Here is an 8,989-nt window from a genome sequence, read left to right on the forward strand (position 1 = left end):
TGATAATATTACAATAATAATAATAAATAATAATATAATATATAATAAACAACAACAACAACAACAACAATAGTAACAACAGTGTTCATTTCCAAACTTAATTAAAACACATCCTCACCCTTTGTGTGCCACAGTCATAAAGATCCAATCTGAAACACGAACAAACACAACACAGGTCAAACGAACCAATATCAAACCCCGTAGTGAAATGATACAAGTGGTGAAACAGCAGAGCACAACTCCACGTCTATTGGGTTATTTCCCTTGGGGATGGAACCAGCCACTGGAACTAACTCACACCTACCCTCTCGCTCTCTCCGCCTCTCTCAGTGGATTTGTGGCACCAGGTCAACCGCTATCTGATTAAATGTTGGCGTTTACAGTGGATTGCCATTTGACTGGTGACAAGAGTACTAATCTACCTGAAAAAAAAAACTAAACAGCAACTGCCAATACTGTGTATAGTCAGGTTCGAATCTCAGTGTAGCCATCGTTATAACTTGGCACTGAAATCCAAATAGACTGGCATTTTGACGTCATTATTTGGCTTTTTGCACAACCTAGTGAGTTGTCGTTAGTAGAGCTCATGGAAACAAGTGGTCCCATTGGTTGAGCTATTGAATACAACTCACGAATTGTTTTCTTTTGTTGCCAAAGACTGGCATTTTGACGTCATTTTTTGGTCAGTGTCAGGCCATAAGTTGACGATGGCTACGATCTCAGACCCTTACTGACGAAGTATAGCAAAAGCAAGCGGGTATGTGGTCTAGTGATGTGACACCGCTTTCGGATCGTAAGGTTATGGGTTCGAGCCTCGCTCGCTCGGCGCATAATTGAGTTCTTGGAAAAGGCTCGTCACTCACATTCTCTCACCGTATTCAGGTGTAAGATGAGTACATGGCCGTTAACATCGTTGTCTTTGTTAGAAAAAAATTGTAATATTCGCATAACAGATGTCATGTAACGTCCTACATGTTAAGTGTTGCTGTTGGCTAGGTACTCCTTGTAAAGCGCTTTGAGCACTTTAGTGGATGTTGCGCTATATAAAAGCTCAAGTTTAAAAACAACTTTCGTTCACTCTGCATACTGGCGTGTACAGTGGATTTCCGTATCACTAATTACAAGATCAGAGCTTTTAGTAATCTGCTTGATAACCAAACACCAACTGCCAATAGTCTCACTCCATATCCGGTTCGAATCTCAGACATACACTGACGAGGTATAGCAAAAACAACGTTCGTTCACTTTCAAAACTGCCGTTTACAGTGGATTCCCATTTCACTAATTACAAGATCAGACCTTTTAGTAATCTGGTAGATAACCAAACATCAACTGCCAATAGCCTCTCTCTCCATATCTAGTTCGAATCTCAGACATACACTGACAAGTACTAACTAAACAGTGGACAGCCACTTTAAACTGGCTGATAGCCAAAGAGGGTCAGGCTAGCTCAGTTGGTAGAGCATTCACTTCAAACGCAAAAGAACCTAGATCGTTCCCGAGTGAAGTCGACATTTTGTTCTGATCCCCCCCCCCCCCCCCCCCCCCCCCCCCCCCCCCACACACACACACTTTGTCCACCTTGCAATGATTGGTAATCGTTGGTCTGCTAGAAATGGCGGAAAGTACTAGAGTCTAAGTACGTTATTATGTCTTTATTGTTTTTTGTTGTTGGCTGAAGAATGGTTTTGAGCCCGAAACGTTCAGTGTTTGGTATTTGGTTCTTTGTTGAAGCTGTTCTATTCATTTTGTTTATGACTTTTTACAAGTCCACAGCTTCTAGCAGCCTAGTGTCACTTTAATAGAATGAGAGAAGCTTCCGAGGCCTCCCAGCGTGGCCTTCGCAAAGTTAAGCATTACACTGACCAAAAAATTATGTCAAAATGCCAGTCCTAGAGGGTTCTAGTATCAGGGTATAATATATTAGCGATGGCGACGTAGCCATCGTTATGTTATAGCCTGATACTGAAATCCAAAAGGACTGGCAGTTTGACGTCATTATTTGGTTTTTGCACCGCTTAGTGAGTTGTCGTTAGTAGAGCTAATGGAAACAAATTATTTCATTGGTTGAACTATTGAATACAACTCACGAGTTGTTTTCTTTTGTGGCAAAAGACTGGCATTTTGACGTTATTTTTTGGTCAGTGTCAGGCCATAACTTTGCGAAGGGCACGCTCCCAGTCGGTTGATTAGAAGGCGAACGTCAGTGAGTCGAGTATCGTCAAGTCTTTAGTTAAGGCTTAAATTAAAATTGGTGAGTGCATGTTCGTAATGGCATTTATCTCGGCAAATTATAATGCAGGGTTCTCCACAAGTTATGAAAACTACATTACGTATGGGTGCCATTCTCCGCTAATAATAATGCAGGGTTCTCCACAACTTATGAAAACTACATTAAGTATGGGTGCCTTTCTCCACAAATTATGATGCAGGGTTCTCCACACGTCATGAAAACTACATTAGGTATGGGTGCCTTACACGTTATCACTGATAGTAATCGGCACCATGATTAAAACGGCTTACGTCTGCTGCTGTTGACGTCTGCCCTGCATCCGGTCAAAACATGTGACGTGCGCATATGAAGTCATAACAGGAATGCTAATTCATCTTAATGACCAGGAAGCCAGACGTCTACAATTTTGTCATTTATCTTTTATCGCAATGAAAACCTTTAAAGTGGTAAATATTGTTTTGGAAATTTACATTTGTTTATTGGGGAGACTCGTGTAATTGGTAATTATTCGTATTGTATATAAGGAAGGAGCGTTGGACCCTACCTTGTAAAGCGCTTTGAACATGTTAAGTGGATATTGCGCTTTATAATTTAAAAATGATCAAAGCTCAACTCGTGATCTGAAGAAAGACATTGATTGCAAAGTCACACATTTGAATAGAGAGATTAGATTCCCGTCATAAAGGGGGAAATTGGCCTCTCGAATTTTGGACCAATAAGAGAATATTTTGTTTTGTGGCGATTATTTCCTTTGATAAAGATTCACGTTTTTAACGGGTACAATAACTACAACAAAGCTGAGATTATTCAAAATGCTCCAAATTCACAGAGGCAAAGTTTCCCCTTGAGACAAAGTTATCTCAAATCACGGTATCAATTGTAATTCAAATGCCATTCAATGAATAGAAGAATTCATTATATTATAGGCTATTAACCTTGAAATAAAACTTGAGCTTTTACTATGGGCAGATTCTTTTGATTACGGGGCGTACAGAGCGATGATGGATAATGTTTATTAGCGACAAGCATTTATTTAGACTAGAAAATACGATGCCATTACTTTTTACTTGATATTTTATAAACTTCAGCTTTTATATAGCGCAATATCCACTAAACGTGCTCAAAAATCTTTACAAAGTATTCTGGACCAACAGGAACGCAGTAACATGTAGAACCAGACATGACGCCTATTAGGCGATATTATATTTTTTTCCGACAGAGACAACGCTGTTGGCCATCAGGTACATCGTTTCCATCTGAGTACGATGAGAGAATGTGAGTAAATAACAGTCTTTTCCAAGGACTGAACTATGCAACGAGCGAGGCTCGAACCCAGAACATTCCAATCCGAAAGTCATACCACAAGACCACATATCCTTACATCACTTTGAAACTAGAAGATCATTTACACAAGGTATGTATCCAGAAAGCATGCCTGTCGCAGACCCGATGAAACACTGATAAGAAAGGCTCTGCGATGGAAGAGAGGCCGCCCCAAGGAGACTTGGAGACGTACCGTAGAAAGGGCCCTAAAACAGAACGGTCTGTCCCTCGAGATAATCCCAAGAATAGCTGCTGACAAGACCAGGTGGAGATCCCTTGCATCGCTTCAAGTGCCAGCAGGCCCGGAGAGGATTGAGTGAGTGAGTGATGTATCCAGAATGAGATTGGAACCAGTATTTTGGTGTCACACTCTTGTTCCCTTTTAACAAGAAATGAACTGAGTAGGAAAGTGGCAGAAGAAAATAGCGAATAAAAATTTCGCGGTGGCGATGGGGGCTCGAACCCGCGACCTTACTGATACGACAACTCCGCCTGCCCGGTAAGATCGTGACTCTACCTTATGAGCTATCCACGACCCCAAAAAATATCGCTTCTCATCCTTTTACCCTGTTCCCTTTTGCCAATATCCTATTTCTTCACCTTTATATCCAATCTGTGCCAGTAAGAGATTTGCATGTAAGCGGTCAATAAACAGTATCGGTATACTCCATCCGTGACCATATTATAAGAGAAATCCCACTCTTTCATGACAATGCAGGCAGTTAGCTAGCTAGTAGGTGTGTATGTAAGACGATTACCAAAGCCTGACTGGTGATCATACGTCAGTTCCTATTAGGTTATGGAGACATCAACCGTCACTTGACAAGTGGTCGAGGAACAAAAACAAAACCATTCATGGCTAATTGTACAAGTCCGGCGTACTCTGACTAATCGACTTGTTTTCATTTTGGTCAGAAAAGTTTTAGCTTCAAACATAGTATCTGTTTCGATTTTTAAAGTAGATGGTATGAGAAGCAAGATAGGCGTCCGGTTTGTGTTGTGTTGTGTTGTGTTGTGTGTGTGTGTGTGTGTGTGTGTGTGTGTGTGTGTGTGAATGAGTATGTTTCAGCCAAAGTAATTTGTAATTTAAGCGCTTAGAGTATGGTGTCTCGGAGTTATAGCTATAAGTTTTCATTATTATTATTATTATTATTATTATTATTATTATTATTATTATTATTATTATTATTATTATTATTATTATTATTATACCACAAGAACACATAGTTGCACGTATATCGATGGTCACCTTAATTCACAAGTCGAAGGTCGTTTTAATCCATCGGGAGTTGCTCTTAGTATAATGTTATTTAAGACAAGATTTCTGTCCTAAATTATAAATAGACTGTATTTGTGATTTAAGACAAGATTTCTGTCCTAAATTATAAATAGACTGTATTTGTGATTTAAGACAAGATTTCTGTCCTAAATTATAAATAGACTGCATTTGTGATTTAAGACAAGATTTCTGTCCTAAATTATAAATAGACTGTATTTGTGATTTAAGACAATATTTCTGTCCTAAATTATAAATAGACTGTATTTGTGATTTAAGACAAGATTTCTGTCCTCAATTATAAATAGACTGTATTTGTGATTTAAGACAAGATTTCTGTCCTAAATTATAAATAGACTGTATTTGTGATTTAAGACAAGATTTCTGTCCTAAATTATAAATAGACTGTATTTGTGATCTAAGACAAGATTTCTGTCCTAAATTATAAATAGACTGTATTTGTGATTTAAGACAAGATTTCTGTCCTAAATTATAAATAGACTGTATTTGTGATTTAAGACAAGATTTCTGTCCTAAATTATAAATAGACTGTAATTGTGACTTAAGACAATAAGATTTCTGTCCAAAATTATAAATAGACTGTATTTGTGATTTAAGACAAGATTTCTGTCCTCAATTATAAATAGACTGTATTTGTGATTTAAGACAACAAGAGTTCTGTCCTAAATTATAAATAAACTGTATTTGTGATTTAAGACAAGATTTCTGTCCTCAATTATAAATAGACTGTATTTGTGATTTAAGACAACAAGAGTTCTGTCCTAAATTATAAATAGACTGTATATGTGATTTAACTCTCTCCTTACCAGCCCTTTTCAAGAATTTCTCAAAAGCTTCACACCCATCTAAAACAAAATAGATTTGTTTATCACTCGGACATAATAGCAGTAAAATTCTGGCGATACATAAATTCTTTAGCAAAACATATCCTACTGTTCATTTTTAAAAATTTTATGATGTACAAACGAAATTTGAATAAGAAAAAGGTTGGTTGTATCGTAACGAATGTGACGGTTTTCTTACAGTTGGTAAGAAGAGGGTTAAGTCATCAACAAGATTTCTGTCCTAAATTGATAAATAGACGTTTTGTCCTTGAACGTGAGAGCTGGACGTGTGGACTCTTGCGTTGAAAGCGGCACTAATATCGACACAGTAAACATGTCATAATAAATTGTACCTGGTTGATTACCACCACTATGCTCCACTCACTTTCGGAATTAAAAATTCACCCCATACACCGAGCATACTCAATGTCTCAATCGTTTCTATGTTATATGTTTGTGTTGAGAATATTGGCTATAAGCTTAACTGCTGGTCAAAATTATTCGCGAATGGTGGTGTACAACGAATCGGCGGTCTCAAGAAGTGGGTGAGAGAGGGATCTAGTAATGACTTTGAGTTTGAAACGAATATTTTTTGTGTTCGTGGATAGCTCACACGGTAGAGCCACGCTCTCACCTGCCAGGCGGAGTTGTCGTACCAATAAGGTCGCAGGTTCAAACCCCACCACCGCCGCGAAAAAAAATTTTTATTCTCTATTGTCTTCTGGCACTTTTCTATTCACTTCATATCTTGTTGTTACCAACATAAGTGCCTGCTCCACTCACTTTTCTGAATTAAAAATTCACCCCATACACCGGAGCATACTCAATGTCTCAATCGTTTCTATGTTATATGTTTGTGTTGAGAATATTGGCTATTAAGCTTAACTGCTGGTCAAAATTATTCGCGATGGTGGTGTACGAACGAATCGGCGGTCTCAAGAAGTGGGTGAGAGAGGGATCTAGTAATGACTTTGAGTTTGAAACGAATATTTTTTGTGTTCGTGGATAGCTCACACGGTAGAGCCACGCTCTCACCTGCCAGGCGGAGTTGTCGTACCAATAAGGTCGCAGGTTCAAACCCCACCACCGCCGCGAAAAATTTTTATTCTCTATTGTCTTCTGGCACTTTTCTATTCACTTCATATCTTGTTGTTACCAACATAAGTGCCTGCTCCACTCACTTTTCTGAATTAAAAATTCACCCCATACACCGGAGCATACTCAATGTCTCAATCGTTTCTATGTTATATGTTTGTGTTGAGAATATTGGCTATTAAGCTTAACTGCTGGTCAAAATTATTCGCGATGGTGGTGTACGAACGAATCGGCGGTCTCAAGAAGTGGGTGAGAGAGGGATCTAGTAATGACTTTGAGTTTGAAACGAATATTTTTTGTGTTCGTGGATAGCTCACACGGTAGAGCCACGCTCTCACCTGCCAGGCGGAGTTGTCGTACCAATAAGGTCGCAGGTTCAAACCCCACCACCGCCGCGAAAAATTTTTATTCTCTATTGTCTTCTGGCACTTTTCTATTCACTTCATATCTTGTTGTTACCAACATAAGTGCCTGCTCCACTCACTTTTCTGAATTAAAAATTCACCCCATACACCGGAGCATACTCAATGTCTCAATCGTTTCTATGTTATATGTTTGTGTTGAGAATATTGGCTATTAAGCTTAACTGCTGGTCAAAATTATTCGCGATGGTGGTGTACGAACGAATCGGCGGTCTCAAGAAGTGGGTGAGAGAGGGATCTAGTAATGACTTTGAGTTTGAAACGAATATTTTTTGTGTTCGTGGATAGCTCACACGGTAGAGCCACGCTCTCACCTGCCAGGCGGAGTTGTCGTACCAATAAGGTCGCAGGTTCAAACCCCACCACCGCCGCGAAAAATTTTTATTCTCTATTGTCTTCTGGCACTTTTCTATTCACTTCATATCTTGTTGTTACCAACATAAGTGCCTGCTCCACTCACTTTTCTGAATTAAAAATTCACCCCATACACCGGAGCATACTCAATGTCTCAATCGTTTCTATGTTATATGTTTGTGTTGAGAATATTGGCTATTAAGCTTAACTGCTGGTCAAAATTATTCGCGATGGTGGTGTACGAACGAATCGGCGGTCTCAAGAAGTGGGGTGAGAGAGGGATCTAGTAATGACTTTGAGTTTGAAACGAATATTTTTTGTGTTCGTGGATAGCTCACACGGTAGAGCCACGCTCTCACCTGCCAGGCGGAGTTGTCGTACCAATAAGGTCGCAGGTTCAAACCCCACCACCGCCGCGAAAAATTTTTATTCTCTATTGTCTTCTGGCACTTTTCTATTCACTTCATATCTTGTTGTTACCAACATAAGTGCCTGCTCCACTCACTTTTCTGAATTAAAAATTCACCCCATACACCGGAGCATACTCAATGTCTCAATCGTTTCTATGTTATATGTTTGTGTTGGAATATTGGCTATTAAGCTTAACTGCTGGTCAAAATTATTCGCGATGGTGGTGTACGAACGAATCGGCGGTCTCAAGAAGTGGGTGAGAGAGGGATCTAGTAATGACTTTGAGTTTGAAACGAATATTTTTTGTGTTCGTGGATAGCTCACACGGTAGAGCCACGCTCTCACCTGCCAGGCGGAGTTGTCGTACCAATAAGGTCGCAGGTTCAAACCCCACCACCGCCGCGAAAAATTTTTATTCTCTATTGTCTTCTGGCACTTTTCTATTCACTTCATATCTTGTTGTTACCAACATAAGTGCCTGCTCCACTCACTTTTCTGAATTAAAAATTCACCCCATACACCGGAGCATACTCAATGTCTCAATCGTTTCTATGTTATATGTTTGTGTTGAGAATATTGGCTATTAAGCTTAACTGCTGGTCAAAATTATTCGCGATGGTGGTGTACAAACGAATCGGCGGTCTCAAGAAGTGGGTGAGAGAGGGATCTAGTAATGACTTTGAGTTTGAAACGAATATTTTTTGTGTTCGTGGATAGCTCACACGGTAGAGCCACGCTCTCACCTGCCAGGCGGAGTTGTCGTACCAATAAGGTCGCAGGTTCAAACCCCACCACCGCCGCGAAAAATTTTTATTCTCTATTGTCTTCTGGCACTTTTCTATTCACTTCATATCTTGTTGTTACCAACATAAGTGCCTGCTCCACTCACTTTTCTGAATTAAAAATTCACCCCATACACCGGAGCATACTCAATGTCTCAATCGTTTCTATGTTATATGTTTGTGTTGAGAATATTGGCTATTAAGCTTAACTGCTGGTCAAAATTATTCGCGATGGTGGTGTACGAACG

The sequence above is a fragment of the Berghia stephanieae genome, chromosome 1 (assembly GCF_034508935.2).
Source record: "Berghia stephanieae isolate SIO BIC M18660-M18661 chromosome 1, UCSD_Bste_1.3, whole genome shotgun sequence".
Taxonomy (NCBI): Eukaryota; Metazoa; Mollusca; class Gastropoda; order Nudibranchia; family Aeolidiidae; genus Berghia; species Berghia stephanieae.